The sequence below is a fragment of the Anabrus simplex genome, chromosome 6 (genome assembly GCF_040414725.1).
Source record: "Anabrus simplex isolate iqAnaSimp1 chromosome 6, ASM4041472v1, whole genome shotgun sequence".
Lineage (NCBI taxonomy): Eukaryota > Metazoa > Arthropoda > Insecta > Orthoptera > Tettigoniidae > Anabrus > Anabrus simplex.
In genome coordinates, this window is record NC_090270.1 from 6344871 (window position 1) to 6362384 (window position 17514).

General features: G+C 40.6%; 1 long non-coding RNA gene across 1 annotated transcript in view; it reads right to left on the bottom strand.

Moving 5' to 3' along the window:
* Positions 1-17291, bottom strand: part of LOC136875405 (uncharacterized) — a 47300-nt gene extending 30009 nt beyond the window's left edge. Inside the window, exon 1 of the long non-coding RNA XR_010860423.2 lies at positions 17218-17291. This is a non-coding gene — a long non-coding RNA (uncharacterized lncRNA). The remainder of the gene's footprint in view (positions 1-17217) is intronic.
* Positions 17292-17514: the final 223 nt, after the last annotated feature.

The window sequence follows — 17514 nt, forward strand, 5'->3', positions numbered from 1 at the left end:
TGTCAAAAAGCACATGGCTTTGTTTCCAAACAAGTGCAAGTGGAATTTGCCGCCACCACATTTCAAAGGTATCTAGCTAAAGAGGGCAGCACTGTGCTCTGTTGATTAAAGATGGCGGATGACGGCTGTCAAAAAAGAGCGTGAATTTGTTTCCAAACAAAAGCATGTAGAATTTTTCAAATTGCCGCCACCACATAGAGGGCAGCACGGTGCTCTCTTGATTTAAGATGGCTGCTGTCATGTGGAATTGCCTGCCACCACATTTCAAAGGTATCTAGCTAAAGAGGGCAGCACGGTGCTCTCTAGATTAAAGATGGCTGCTGTCAAAAAGCATTTTTCAAATTATCCGCCACCACATTTCAAAGGTAAATAGCTAAAGAGGGCAGCGCTGTGCTCTATGGATTAAAGATGGCGGGCGGTAGCTGTCAAATAAGCATGTAGCATTGTTTCCAAACAAGTGCACGTGGAATTTTTCAAATTGCCGCCACCACATTTCAACTAAAGAGTGCGGCACGGTGCTCCCTTGATTAAAGATGGCGGATGTAGCTGTCAAAAAAGCACGTGGTTTGTTTCCAAACAGGGGCACTTAGAAGTTTTCAAATTGCCGCTACCACATAGAGTGCAGCACGGTGCTCTCTTGATTAAAGATGGCTGCTATCAAAAAGCATTTTTCAAATTATCCACCACCACATTTCAAAGATATAGAGGGAAGCATGGTGTTCTGTTGATTAAAGATGGCGGATGACAGCTGTCAGAAAAGCACGTGGATTTGTTTACCGATTCAAATCTCACGCTAGTGTGGTTAAGTTGGTAGCACTAAGGTTTAGGCCCGTTAAGATGGCAGCACTGCGGATGACAGGTGATGAATTTACTGCTACTACGATAAAGAGGGCAGCACGGTGCTCTGTGGTTTAAAGATGGCGGATGACAACTGTCAAGAAGCACGTGGCTTTGTTTATCTCGCGCTAGTTAGGTTAAGTTGGAACTACTGAGGTTTAGGCCCGTCAGGATGGCAGTACTGAGGTTAGCGATGCGTTGTTGTCTGTCAAAAAGCACGTGGCTGTCAAAAAACATGTGGATTTGTTTACCTATTCAAATCTCGCGCTAGTTAGGTTAAGTTGGTACTACTGATGTTTAGGCCCGTCAAGATGGCAGTACTGAGGTTAGCGATGCGTTGTTGTCGATGATAGCTGTCAAAAAGCACGTGACTTTGTTTACAAATTCAAATTTCCCGCGGGTGGTGGAGGAGACCTCTGGGAGGCCTCTGGCTGTGGTGGTGGTGGAGGAGGCCTTTGGGAGGCCTCTGGCTGTGGTGGCGGTGGAGGAGGCATCTGGGAGGCCTCTGGCTGTGGTGGCGGTGGAGGTGGCCTCTGGGAGCCCGCGGTGGCGGTGGCGGCAGAACTGTCCAATTATACTACTGTCTATTACCTTCAGTTTTGAGATATAATTATCCCCATAAAAATAATTCACATTTTTTCACTTACTTTCACCCTCGCCTCCCCCACTCCCAAGTGAATTTTCCAGCAAAAAATTCTTGCTTCTTTAATAGTAAAGGATATTCTAAATATCAATTATCACGACTGTAACTTTTTCACTTTTTTATTTATGTGTCCTCATGAAAGGAATTCAACTCCTTTTCACTCCCGCCCCAAGATGCCCCCCCCCAAACGCGCATTTTTTGTTTTTAAAGGAGATCAAAATACCGATATGTATTCTCATACAATTAAGTCAATTAATTTTTAAATTATTTCACCCCCCTCCCCCGTCATTGGATTTTTCGAGAATACGTGTTTCTTCACTTTTAAAGCAGATTACAAATATCAAATTTTACGTCTGTAACGTCTTAATTTTTAAATATCAGTAGCCTAATTAAAAGAATTCAACACAATTTTCAGTCACTTTTACACACACACACACACACACACACACACACACACCTCCACCCAAGTGGTATTTACGAAAACTAAAAACACAGGTTCCTTTATTTTAATAGAGATAAAAAATACCATTTTTCACTTCTGCAACATGTTATGTTTTTGAGATATACTGTAGAAATTCTCATTTTAAAATTTCATCCCTTTTTAGTTCCCCTTAAGTAGAATTCCCAAAACAAAATCACCTATGTTTCTTTACATTTACAGGAGATTGAAATACCCACTTTTTACGTCTGTAACATTTTACGTTTCTCAGATATTCTGTAGATATAGTCTTTCAAAAAATTCACCCCAATTTTTCACTCCTGTTTAACCGCCATTAATTGAATTTTCCGAAAGCAAAAAAATATGTGTTTCTTTATTTTCATAGGAGATCCCATATACAAATTTTCAGTTCTGTAATATCTTCAGTTATCGAGATATATGTATCATCATTAAAGGCATTCAACCCATTATTCACCCTTTTACACCCCTCCTGTTGGGATTTAGAGAGAACAAAAAAATACGTGTTCCTTTATTTTAAGGGAGATTCTAAATACCAATTTTTACATCTGCAAACTTTTAAGAATTTTAGGATGTAGACACAATCATTTTAAAAATTCGCCCCCATTATTTGGATTTTCCACAAACGAAAAAATTCCTGTTTCTTTATATTTAAAGTAGATTACAAATACCAATTTTCAGGTCTGTAATATCTTCAGGTTCTGAAATATAAGTAGCCTCATTAAAGTCATTCAACCTGTTTTTCGCCCTTTTCCACCCTTCCTATTGGGATTTTCCGAAAACAAAAAAAACGTGTTTATTTTTAATGGAGATTCTAAATACCAATTTTTACATCTATATACTTTAAAAGTTTTGAGATATAGATACATTTATTTTAAAAATTAACCCTCTTTTCACCTCCCAATTAACTGGATTTTCCTAAAACAAAAAAATACATGTTTCTTTATTTTTAAAGGAGATCCCAAACACCAATTTTCAGGTCTGTAATATCTTCAGTTTCTGAGATATAAATATTCTCTTTAAAGGCATTCAACCAATTTTTCATCCCTTTTCACCCTTCCCATTGGAATTTTTCGAAAACCAAAAAATACGTGTTTCCTTATTTTTAATGAAGATTCTAAATATCAATTATTGCATCTGTAAACTTTAAAACTTTTGGGATATAGATGGACTCATTTTAAAAATTGACCCCCCTTTTCACCCTCCCATTAATTGGATTTTCCAAAAACAAAAAAGTACGTGTTTCTTTATTTTTAAAAGCGATCAAAAGTACCAATTTTCAGGTCTGTAATATCTTCAGTTTCTGAGATATAAGTACCGGTATCCTGATTAAAGGCATTCAACCCCTTTTCCACCCCTTTTCACCGCTCCTATTGGGATTTTCTGAAAACTAAATAATACGTGTTTCCTTATTTTTAAAGAATATTCTAAATACCAATTTTCACATCTGTAAACTTTTAAAGTTTTGAGATATAGATAAACTCATTTTAAGATTTCACCCCCCTTTTCACCCCCTTAGCGACGGAATATCCAAAAATCCTCTCTTAGCGAGCACCTACATCTTAATATGAATATATCCTCAAAATTTCATTTCTTTATGTCCAGTAGTTTTAGCTCGGCGATGATGAATCAGTCAGTCAATCAGTCAGTCAGTCAGTCAGTCAGTCAGTCAGTCAGTCAGTCAGTCAGTCAGTCAGTCAGGACAAGTTACTTTATATATACTAGCAAATATACCCGTGCTTCGCTACGGTATTCTACATTGTATTCGAATATCGAAGTAAATACTGTACATGCAGTAAATAAGATTGTTTTAAAATTGCATGTCTCTTAGCGTTATCCGACAAAGAGCATGGGGAAGTCCCCGTACGTTGTTTCCAATGTAAAGTGTTTGTTACGGATTTGTGATATAACGGCAGGCTCACTTGCCTACTGCCATTCACAATTGAGTTGGGAAGTTTACATTATAATTGCAGGCCCCACTGCCTACTGCGCGGACACAATCCATTTGGGGAGTTTTCGTTAAAATGGCAGCCTCCTTTCCTACTTCCAGACAGATTACAGTTGAGGTGTTTTTATTATAATGGCAGGCCATTACCCTATTATCACTCGAAATTGAGTTGTGCAGTTATCATTATAATGCCAGGCCCATTTTCCTACTGTCAGCCAGCTTACTGCCAGTCACACCAAGCTGGTGAGGTTCCATCAAAATAACAGGCCACTATGCCTAATGCCAGTCACATATTAGATGAGGACATTTGTTTATAATGGCGGGCACCCTTGCCTACTGCCAAACACAATCGGGTAGGGGAGTTTTAAACAAAACTGCATGCTCCCTTGCCTTCTGCAAGTCAAATCGAGAAGTGAACTAACCATTACAATGGTAGGCCTTCCTTACTCATGACAGTTACACAGGAGTTGGAGAAGGACCCCTTTCCTACTGCCAGTCAAAGTGCGTGTGGGGAGTACTAATTACAATAGCAGACCCACCCTTTCTCGATCGCTACAAATCGACATCAGTGGAATATATATAGATCGACATACGAAAGTATATGCGTGTTTACAATATTGCAGGCCTTCATTTACAGATTAACTGCTGCTAAACGTACGTCATATCGAGAAAGGATTATACCATAAGATGCCGGATTTAGTGGCCTAAATGGCTGGTCCTATGATATCTCATCTATTCTTGGGTCAGATTGAGTTAGAAACGTTGAACAGGGTGAAGTTTTGTAAGATTATCTCACATTGCATTACTTTTCGGATAATTATGTGACAGCTACATACATATCAATTTAAAGTACGAATTATGCATGTGAAAAGTCCAAATTTACTTAACATCGATTAATAGAGAAAAATCAAACGTAAAAGGGATACAGATACGGCAAAAAGTCATAAGACCAAGGTTGTAGATCATTCCAAATTGAACGAAGTTTGTGCAATTCGTTGTGTGATAGGACTTTCCGAAGGTCTGCACCATCATTAAAATTGCCTGCATCTTTCGATATTCTTCGGGGATAAAAAGTGAAAAATTTAATGATCTTGGATTTTTTCCGTCCGTTACAGGCTAAAACGTATAATTTTGTCAAATTTCAATTATCTTTCTTCTTCTGGCAGATTATGCCGCAATCTGGATTTTGGGCGAGGAGGGTAAAAATTAGGACTTTCAGGAAACTAAACAAAAAATTATGCAGATGGTCATTATTACCCGTTAAACGGAAAGCTGTTCGAAAATTTCGCCAAATAGTCAATGTAGAGGCACACAGTTGTTACGATTTGATTTATATAGATAAGGAATCTGCTCCATGTACAACACCTTTTGGGCTATGTCTGCTGGACTTAACCTGGAAAACTGACCATTCATGATATCTCCCTTATTAATCCTCCTGACGAAAAAATGCACATGAAGAAAAGTTTTAGAGGTGGAATTCCAGGAAAACCATTTTGGTTTTCCTATAAACCCCGTTTATTCAAAGATTTTAAAATGATATGCATATCGAAATCTTCCCCCCCCCCCCGGGATGAGTATACTCTAAATATGAAGTTTGGTTGAGATCTATCCAGCCGTTTCGACGTGGTGATGGAACAGACAAACAGACAAACTGACAAACAGACAAACAAACAGACACGAGAAGTAAAAACCACCCATTCGGTCTTGAGTTGACCTAAAACGGATAAATATCTGAAAAATTGGCGAAACAAAAAAAATTACAGACAGCGGACCCCCTACAATTTTATTTATATAGATAGATGATCTCGCTGCTGTAGAATCCTGGAGCAGACGTTGCCATGGTTACGGCAGTTCATTTCTTTATCTGATTCCTAGCGCAGGGGTAGTGTGGTGCCAATATCCACGTAACGGTTGGTTTTAGGGCCTGGAAACTTGGTTTCCGGGCCAGTAGGGCTTACCGTGTTTTGTTCTTTGCGTCAAGGGGATTAAATAGAGCTTTGTCTCGTCCTTGTACGACAAAGTCGATATTTTGCCTATATTAGCCTATTATTTTTATATCTCCCCCTGTACCCCCGCATCTCGAATTGTTTTGAAAATAAAATACAGCCCATGTTACTCACTGGCAATGTAGCGTTATATAGGTGAAGTAATTTTTTTTAATTGGTTCAGTTGTTTCTGAGTCTATCCGTTACAAACAAATATACAAAGTTTTCCTCTTTATAATATTAGTAGAGATTAATGTAATTCATGCAATTTATGTAAAAACGATGTGTCTCCTAATAAAAATAATGTTTTTATTTTCAAATAAATGGGTACATCTAAGGGCTGAATTAATAAACGCGGGCGAAGCCGCGGGTACATGCTAGTAAGTAATAAATACTGTTGGCTGAGACGACCCCGTGTTGTCGACAATGCGTATGCTTGGGGCGCCTTAGCTGTTATTGTTGACGCTTCAGTGTGATTTCGCTCGAATATTTCGTTACCACAGTAAATAGTGCAGTGTACTGCTGCGTTTACCTGTCTGTAGCATTTCCCATTAAAATATTGATTAAGGATCTTCATTATTGACTCGCTCTCTGTCGCAGTTTACCTGTTTATGGTCTTTTGAGTCAAGGAATTCCTGTGCATGTTTGAAGTGCATTTTTCGTGGGAGCTTGAGCGTGAGTTTGAACTACGTCGGACGACAGACCTCATACTCCCGAAACAATGCAACTTAAAATTTAAGGCAAGTAGAAAATCTAAGGCCGCAATCCCGGTGACAGCTGAGAGGTGAGAGTTAGTCAGAAATGCTAGGAAAGCGACAGAATTCTGGATGGCGTTCATCGTCTCTGTAGAGAGGGGAGATTGTACTGCCCCCTGCTCATGTCACTTCTGTGTGTTTGATTGACGGCCTCCATATCGCCACAAGGACATTCATGTGTCTTGTTATTATGTTCATTGTCATTTCCGTCCTGTACATGCGTATTACTTTTCTTACGTTAATTACCGAGCTTGATAGCTGCAGTCGCTTAAGTGCGGCCAGTATCCAGTAATCGGGAGATCGTGGGTTCGAGCCCCACTTTCGGCAGCCCTGAAGATGGTTTTCCGTGGTTTCCCATTTTCACACCAGGCAAATGCCGGGGCTGTACCTTAATTAAGGCCACGGCCGCTTCCTTCCAATTCCTAGGCCTTTCCTATCCCATCGTCGCCGTAAGACATATCTGTGTCGGTGCGACGTAAAGCAAATAGCAAAAAATCTTACGTTAATTGTTTAAGTGCTCGCTAATCCTAACTCTTTGTTTTCGTGTCAATGTAAGTGCTTACGTCTGATCGTTTAATGCTATGTTTGAGATTTTTATTTTCCACATGAGCTTTACATTCGCGACTTGGTGGCGTCGCACGGAAACAAAGCTGATCTTTAAACTTGGCAACATCTACCGAAACGTCTATTAAAAGCTAGATCTGGATAAAGTGTATGTGAATATTACTCCTAACGTCCACTTACCAAATTCATTACAGATAGGACATGGAATTTAATCGCCATACTGCGAATCTACGTCAGTCATTTTAATCACTATGTACAGTTTAACGTGACAGGAGCTGTTTTATCTGAGTTTACAGAATATCTAGAGAAATTCCTGAATGGTATGGGCAGAGTCTTGAACAACGAGTACAGGATGAAAATAAATAAAACCAAAACAAAAGTAATGGAAAGCAGTCAGGTGATGCAGGAAATATTAGATTAGGAAATTAAGTCTCAAAGACAGTAGATGAATACTGTAAATTAACTAACGATGGCGGAAGTAAGGAGGACATAAAATGCAGACTAGCACAAGCAACGAAATAATGTATTTCAAGAAAAGAAATTTGCTCACTTCAAACATTGATATAGGAACTAGAAAGATGTCTTTGAAGACTTTCGTATGCAGCGTGACACTGTATGGAAGTGAGACATGGACTATAAATTGCTCAGTAAGGAGGAGAATAGAAACTTTTGAAGTGTGGTGTTGCAGAAGAATGCTGAAAGTGAGGTGGGTAGATCGAAACATGAATGAAGAGATACTGAATCGAATTGGTGGTGGTGGTGATTATTGTTTTAAGAGGAAGTACAACTAGGCAACCGTCCTCTATACAGGGTGTTTCAAAAATAGGGGGCATAATTTCAGGTATGTACCTGTAATATGTAGACAATGAAAATAGTTCATTACAACATGTGTCCGGAAATGCTTCATTTCCGAGTTATGGCCTTCACAACAACACTGAACTTGACCGGAACGTTTTTCTTCCGCAGGTCATTGTCATTACAGAAGAAGTTCAAAATGTCCACCTCCTGCTTGAATACAGACCTCACATCGATGTCTCATTGACCTGCGAACACGATCCCAAACACCAGGCGTATTGGGTATGTCCTCACACGATGCCACAATTCGATTCCGATGGGTTTCCATATCAGGCACCAGAGACGAATACACCGATGATTTTAAATGGCCCCACAAGTAGAAAACGAGAGAGTTCAGATCAGGAGAGCGTGGAGACCAAGCAATCGGGCCACTTCTATCTATCCATCGATCAGGAAACATTCGATCCAAGGTCTTCCTAGGTCTCCGCACTTAATACTGTTGGGGTCGGAAAAGAACAAGAGTTGACCAAGGGAGGTCGGATAGGATAGATGAAAGTGAGGAGCCTGACACAAGTAGGTAGAAGCAATGCTAGAACTCAGTTGAGGGCCCCGTGATCGCCAACCCACGTCGCCAAATTGAGAGCTTCTAGGACCCCTTTTAGTCGCATCTTACGACAGACAGGGGATACCGTGGGTGTTATTCTACCGCCCCCACCCACAGGGGTGGGTCGAATTGGTGAGAGGAGATCGATTTGGCTAAATTTGACGAGAAGAAGAGATAGAATGATAGTACACCCAGAACTGCTTCAGTTGCTTGTTGGAGGAAGTGTAGGCGGTAAGAACAGTAGAGGTAGACGAAGGTATGAATATGACAAGCAGATTAGACTAGATGCAGTAGTTACGTAGAAATGAAAACATTAACACAGGATATGGTTGCATGGGGAGCTATGAACTGATGACTCAAACAACAAAAACGAGCTGAAAGTTATTTCTATGAAATGTTTCATAGACTTACTAAGGCTGTTAGCGCTGGAACAACGATCAGAGATTGATGTGGTGAAGATTAAAAGTAACATTGGAAACGTGAATTAAACGTGGAGTTATGTGCACGGTAAGGTTTCAATTAGTCAGCCTCACAACTACATATGGCTGTTGACTTTGCCACTTATTTAACTTCACAAATGAATTAAGGATCTCATACCAGGACAACACTGCTACTTACGTAAAGCATTCTTATACCATAATACAGTATGAATCACACCACGTAGTTGGGATGTTTGAATAAATAACTCACGAGACCAGCACCATGCGATAGTCAGACTTTAGACCGACTAACGTTGCTAAATTTCTCCATTTATTTACTGCTAATAAGAACAACCTGTGGGGTTTTCCCTCTGAATCTGTACTACATCTGTTGGGCTGTTTTCCTTGCTTCCGAGTCAGGGATTGGCCTTTCGTTTCTCGACTGACTCAGGCAATGTTACTCTGAGGAAAACTCGAAATGATTAAAAAGAATTGTGATCGCATTGAATTGTTTAAAACTAATTAATCATTGTTTATATTCATGGATGTGTGACAACTATTTGGGACGATGTCTAACAGGAAACCGAACCATCTGAAAATAAACATTCATTATTTTATTTTCAAAAACAACTCAGTTATTTGAATTACTGTATATACTATAGACTATGGAACATGAAGAATGTTATTGCAGACTCTTTAATGTATCTGAAAGCGCGCCTCCTTAGCTGAATAGCCATATGGTTCATATCTCCCCGAGTAGGCAGGAGATTTTAATCACGTTTGGCCAGCTCGGGGACTGGGTCTTTGTGACGTCACACGCAATAGTGAATACATTTTTCCGGGAAGGGCATCCTACCGTAAAACAAAAATATAGTGCTGACCGCAGATAGAGTATATCTGAAACTTGACCCACATGAACTGTGAACAAGAATTATTGTAAATATTTAGTGTTAGGCCTATAACACTTGTAATATCAAAATAATAGGCTTTGTTTTCCGTTCACCTTATTTATACGACGATAATAAAATGACCAAACAAAACATTTCAGCATAATTGAGTTGGTCTGGAGTGAAAGTAATAGATTGATGGTGCGAAATGTATTAAGACCATTAAAAACAAACGATCTATAAGATAATTAAAATGTTCATTATGCTTTCAGAAAATGTGTTATAGAGAAACACTATCTGTAGGTTAAATTCAAGTGTTTTATTTTGCAAATGCTTGTTTGGGTGGGGGTGTGCTTGAATCTCCCGTCTGAGAACGGCCTTGTAGGGAGGTTTTCTCTGAAATGAAAGCTTTCTCACATATTAAATACGCCAAGAGTAAAGACGATCATCCACTAGCTCCCTTCACTGAAATATTGTAAGCAACGTTCAACCTCAAGGACTTCACTAACCCGGTGAACTAAAATTATTTATTATTTATTTTTATTTATTTATTTATTTATTTCCTTATTTATTTGTGTATTTATTTATTTCCTTACTTATTTATTTTTTATTTATTAAGGCAGTACATTTTGAAAAATGCGTTGTTTTAAAATATGTACGTGTGGAAAGGTCTACGATTTGAGAACTGGTCACACCACTATGAAGGTATAGAGCGTTCCAACCTTAAATTGCAGTACAGCCGTAATGGGATAATTCCGTCTCTTTCCTTCTCCCATGTTTTGCGGATAGCGCTGTCCTACTCTAATGCAGCGGGTTTGCCAAATATCCATGAATCAGAATGTTATCGGTTAAAATGGGTGAATATCGTGTTATGTACAGAATTTCAAGGCGCATTTGATGCCGTTAACAAAAAAAATGTAAAAATATAATTTAGTGTGAAAATGGTAATATAATGGAAAGTTTTGCCAAATTCAAAATCTTCATTGCATAGAACTTATCATGCCATAACTCCTATTTTATATTCATTATTTTCCTAATTTTTTCACTGCTGGTAAAGAAACATTTTAGCTCGATGTAGATAAGTTTATTTTTAAATTTAAATGATAACAAAATGCAGCATATGCGTTTATTTTCAGTCATGTTCAGGGAATTGTATGTACAGGCACGAAAAAGTCAGCCGCTGGCCAGCGTCTTTCCTATTGAATTTGCATGAAGGGTCAAAGCGAGGCAAATGGTCTTCAGATATGGAAGTTATTTTTAAAACAATCCCGAAGTTCCTATCTTGCTTAGTTATTAATTTGTGACAGGAAGAATATCTCCTTGAATTTTGGTTTCGCGCGTGACTCGGCTGGCTGGCTGGCTGGCTGGCTGAAGTACCGGTAGTGATCTCCCAAACATAAGCGTTTAACATTTCCTGACAGTCGCATGCAGTTCAGTGCTCATTTCGTCAGTAGTATGTATAATAGTGATTAAATACATATCAGTGACATATGCACAATTCTTGAGGGAAAGTGTATTTCGTTTGTGTGGTTCGTGAGTTCGTGCTCGTGCGTGGGGATCTAATTTCGAAGAAAATGTGCAGAAGGATCATGGCGTGGTTAAAGCAAAGCAAACGCTCTTAGAATATGGAAGTTATTTTTAAATCATACCTCAAGTCCCTATCTCGTTATCTCTTAATTTATGACAGGTAGAACGTCTCGTTTGTTTACGTTTCACGAGTGACTCGGCTGGCTGAGCTTTTAAATATACTGGCAGCCGTGTGCAGTGGTGTTCATTTAATCAGTATTATAAGATTAATTAAATAAAGATCAGTGATATATATATATATAATATTTAATGGCGTGTGGCCTCCTAAGAGGCCAAGTGCAGGTCTTTCCAGTGTTGACGCCGCATAGGCGACCTGCGCGTCTATAAGAATGGGTTCCCTACCTGTGATGAATTCTAATGCTGAAGACGGCACACACACACCCAGCCCCGGAGCCTTTGGAATTAACCAATGAAGGTTAAAATCCTGGACCTGGCCGGGAATCGAACCCGGGGTCCTCTGGACCAAAGGCCAGCACGCTAACCATGTAGCCATGGAGCCGTACAAGATCAGTGATAAATGTATAGTTCTTGAGGACGAGTGGATTGTGTTTGTGTAGTTTGTGTATTTGTCAGTTCGTGCTCGTATGTATAGTTCTTAGTTCGAAGAAAAAGTGCAGAAGGATGTATAATGGATCGTCAAATTAAAAAGAAACGTTCCGTAGGTGAACTCAGGGGAAAAGAACGCAATATTGTAATGAGTGTCCTGGATTATTTTTTTAAAGACTATGAATATGAGCAGTGCAATCAGTGAAACAGCTAAAGCTACAGGTTGTTCCGAAAGAACAATCTACGTATGCTATAAGGAAGGAGCACACACATGGTCCTTTGCGAACTCTCGAGAAAAAAAAAAAAGAGAAGGACGACAGAAAAATTAAATATGATGAAATTGTTAGAAGTCGGATGGTTAACTCTCTTTTATTTGCTAACATACCACCGACATTGAACGTGATTTTGAGTCGCGTAAATGGAGAAGATTCTTTGCCACGATTTTCCAAAACTACGTTGTATCGCTTCTTACATGATATAGGCTTCCGTTATTTAAGACGGGGTAATAAAGCAGCTTTCACCGAAACCGATGAAATTATTAATTGAAGGCACAGATATTTCAGGGAGATAAAACGTTTGAGGGCACAAAATAAAGCTATAATTTACACAGATGAATCGTGGGTAAATATTGGGCAGACAGTGACAAGAGAATGGAAGGATACGACAGTGAAAAGTGCACGGCAGGCCGCTTTTGAAGGGGTGAGTTCGGGATTTAGGCCACCGAAAAGCCGAGGACCGTGATTTGCCTTAGTCCACGCGGGTAATGAACATGGTTTTGTTCCAAATGCTGAACTAAAATTTTTATGCCATAAAAACATAAGACAATTGGGCAAATTACGTGAACGAAGTAAAGAAAAATGAAAGAGTTTTGTTTAAAGCAGGCGAATTACAGGACGATGTCGACGATGAAAAGTTTTTAATACGACTTTCGTCATCGTCCGGATCATCCTCAAGTTCATCTCCCGAACCCGTTTCATCCAAAGCGGGAACATCAGGCCTTGCAGAAATGTTAGAATGTGTACATCCAATGTCTGAGAGCAACGCCAGTGATTAAGGTATGTTGTATTTATTTTACCATACTACAAAAAATAATTTATGAATGACTGAACTTAAAATTACAAAATTACAAACGAAAAATGTGGACCTGTGACGCCCTGTTTGAGTCACACTCGAGCGTGATCTTCACGAGTCGATTTCGCAAAAGCGCGCTCCATCTACGCTGTACTGCAATTTAAGGTTGGAACGCTCTATAGGTGGGTTAATCGCTAGTCACTGTCAGTTCGCTCTGTCTAAGGGGGTTAGACACTTTTATGTATTTGCATATTAATTTATGACCATCCACTCAGGAACTTTTATTGTGCCATAGTTGGCAATGAAATATATCTGAAGTGAAGTGGTGTCATACGTAATGCATTTCTGCCAATGACAGTGGCTCTTCATCCCCCTGTGAGTGGTACCCCTGTCTGTCGTAAGAGGTGACTAAAAGGGGCCCCAGAACTGTTAACTTCGGAGCGTGGGTTGGCGACCACGGGAACCTTAGCTGAGTCCTGGCATTGCTCCACTTACTAGTGCCGGGCTTCTCACTTTCATCTATCCTATCCGACCTCCCTTGGTCCACACTTGTTCTTTTCCGAACCCGACGGTATTAGAGCACCGGAGGCCTAGGGAGTGTTTCATTATCAAGCCTTTGGCCGATACCTTCATTTTTCGAAGTGTCGGACCCCTTGCATTGTTTCTCTCTGATTAGTGTTATATAGAGGATGGCTGCTTAGTTGTACTTCCTCTTAAAACAATAATCACCACTATCACCACCACCACCACCACCACTAAAAATGGCTCTTCAGTTGGGATGCATGAAAAATGTCGAGCGAGTTGTAAGGTTTTGCTATGAAAGTAAATAAACCAGGTGGTGTTTGGAGAACCAGCGGAACATGAAACATTGCTTAGAACATGCGGAAGACAAGTAATGGATAGCTGAGTCATGTACGGCCGGCTCCATGGCCTCTGTTCCAGGGGGTCTCGGGTTAGATTCCCGTCCGGGTCGGGGATTTTAACCTTAGTTGGTTAATTCCGCTGGGCCTTCAGCATTACAATTCATCATAGAAAGGGCCGCATCCTCGTAGACTCGCAGGCCTGCAGCAGACCTCTTACATGCTGTTACGGGTCCATCACTGTCTTCAGGTCCGACTCGTTGGCTGAACGGTCAGCGTACTGGCCTTCGGTTCAGAGGGTCCCGGGTTCGATATCCCGGCCGGGTTGGGGATTTTAACCTTAATTGGTTAATTCCACTGGCACGGGGGCTGGGTGTATGTGTTGTCTTCATCATCATTTCATCCTCATCACGACGCGCAGATCGCCTTCGAGCAGAACCCTTCCTGGAATATCCCGGCACTAAAAGCCATACGACATTTCATTTCACTGTCTTCAGGTCAGAACATAAACCCTGCCTTTCAGGTAATGTGGGCACTGTCTAGAGTTCGTGAAGTTCGGACCCGATACTTCCGGGACGGAATGGCTCCAATATGTAACGGGATACTTTATATAAGGAAGTGCAATAATACTGCAAGATTCAGCATAATAGATCTGTCGAGCTGACAGAAGCAATTAGTCAGCTTGTCAGTGGGAAGGGAAGTTGACTGCCTTCTTCCTGAACCTCAGTACTTCCTTATTTCTCTGACGTTTAGAATTTTCATAGCACTGGTACATTTTTTCCAAGAAATATTTCCAGGATATTAATGAAACGGGGCGCCTAGTTTCAGCGTGAAACTAAATGTAACCGGAAAAATTCTTTTATACGTTTGTTATATTCGTAACTGGTGTCTCATGAACTGACAGAAAATGAGCAATAAGTTACATTCTGAAATCTCGTATAAAGCTAACCTGTAGTATACTGGATATTAGATACTTGAATACTTTATTAAACGGGCTGCCTGGCCGAGGTGGTAGGAAGGACGTGGGTTCGAATCCCCGTCAGGAAGTCGTAAAATTTAAGAAACGCGATTTCCACTTCCGGAGGTGCATATGGCCGTGAGGTTCACTCAGCCTACACCAAAAATGTGTACCAGGTTAATTCTTGGGGGCAAAGGCGGCCGGGCGTAGAGCTAACCACTCTACCCCATCACGTGCCGAGGTTAACAATGGTGGACGCCTTTACCTTCCACTCCTCCAAGGGCCTTCCATGCCTGTACGGAGGTGACTTTGCTTTTTTGAATACTTTATTAAATATATTGCTAATACAGTAACATACATCGTTCATCTTGATCTCTTATAACATATGGCGACTAGACAACCAATGTATTGTCAATGACGAATCGATACATCTGCCGTCTTCGACATCTATATAAAACGATCGATACACTACAAAACCGCTGCAGCTAATACAGGTTCTGATGTACTGAATCGTGCATAGAGAGTGGTATCGCCGGATGTTTGGTTCGAACCCCACCGTCGACAGCGCTGAAGGTCAGGCAAATGCCAGCACTACCTTCCCAGTCCTAGCCTGTCCCGAAAACCTTCGATGTGTTGGTGTGAGGTTGAACCACTAACATCCCTTTAGTTACGCCGTTCAAAGAAACCATAAATTTAGAAAGTGGACAAAACAGGACTGATTACATATCCACAATTGCTAGAGGAAGATTGCACACCGTGGCCATTTTAATAATCTACAGAAAGTGAAGCATTTCTTACGAGTTCATTTCTTTCAAGAGTTCGTGGTTACTTAACATGAAATTATTTACAACTGAGATTCTGAAAATGAGTCTTGACAACGGCAATTGGAAACAGTTCTTATCATACATATAGAGTTTGAAATCGAGGAGATTCCTTGCATTTGTGCTCAATAACACCTCCACATTTTTACACTCGATGTTTCCATTTTTAAGTGCATAACTTTATAACAGCATATCTGCTTATGTTTACGATTCCTCCAGTTACACAATAATACAACAAAGAGAATTTGAGCCAAAACAGCAATTAAAATTAAATTACATTAACAAATACGTTGCTTTATTTCTATTCGAAAATACGGAACATCCGGCGGGACATGTGCCGAAAAAAAACATGCGAAGGTTACAGCCGATAGAATTCTCCATATTCGATCCTTCATTGCGTCTAACTTCCTCCTGTAAGGCGCCGTCACCCGCTTATTATTCTCATATATGAACATTTTTTTTAAAATATGCCCGAATTCGTATTACTATACATTTTTTAAATTTACAACCTCATTCTAATGTTGCTGTCAGATCTCGCATCTAAAGTCACACCGTGCCATAGTCTAATCACTTTTGGCGATACATGAATAGCGTCACATATAGGATTTCGTCGAAGACACCGATCCCGTATTTGATTGGCTTTATATATCGCAAAAAGAGAGTCCTGTTAACCCTTCAACTTATGTAACCGCCTGGAAAAATAAACTAGCTCTTTTGTACACTTATCCCTTTAGAGACTGGCTTTAGGTCTTAACACTGTGTCCGGAATAATAAGTAGTCATTGAGTTGTATAGCGGTCTCGCAATAAGATGAAGGACGTTAATAAAAGTCAGCTCTTTCTTTCTAAGTTTGGAATCTGAGCATGTCTATGCCGTAGCGGTTAGCGCTATGACGGCGAGGTGCGTGCCCATGGTCCTCAACGTGTGTCACTTCGAGTCCTCCTGGGGGAAAAAATGGCCGGCAGTACTTCCAAACATAACACTGTGGCTTCGTGCCGGCATCGAGACGAGCAGGTCGCCCTTGCCTATATGGTTAGTGGTTTAACGTCCCAATGCCCTGGCAGTTGCTTGGTGTGAAAATGGGAAACCATGGAAAACCATCTTCAGGGCTGCCGACGGTGGCATTCGAAGCACTATCTCGCAAATGTCTGCCCTAGGTCTGGCGACCACTGTGCCCTTAGCTGAGTCCTAGCATTGCTTCCACTTATTTGTGCAGGCTCCTCACTTTCATGTCTCCTATCCGACCTCCCTTGGTCACCTCTTGTTCTTTTCGTCCTGACGGTATTAGAGCATTCGAATACTAAGGAGTCTTTCATGCCTATGCCCTTCGTAGCCCTTGTCTTTGTTTGCCCGAAGCCTTCAATCATCTTTCCAAGTGCCTTTCATTTTTCCCCCTGTCTTTACTGTTAATAGAGTAGGCTTGCCACTATCTTCCCAATGCAAGCTCACAGCGACCAGTGGAGAAGTAAGCGCTTACTCACCTCCATGGAGCAGGCTTCCTGCTGACAGCAGCAGCAACACGAGAAACAAGGCGGTCATGTTGACACTGAATGATGGACTGCGCACTTCTCTCATGCTATTTATAAGGGCGAGGGCCAGGGCTGTCCACTACTGTTCGGCAATGTTCATTGTGCATTTTCAAGATAACAAGTTCAAAATGTTAAATTGTTAAGGGTTGGAGAAAGTAGAGTAATGAAATGAAATGTCGTATGGCTTTTAGTGCCGGGATATCCCAGGACGGGTTCAGGTCTTTCTATTTGACCTGCGCGTCGTGATGA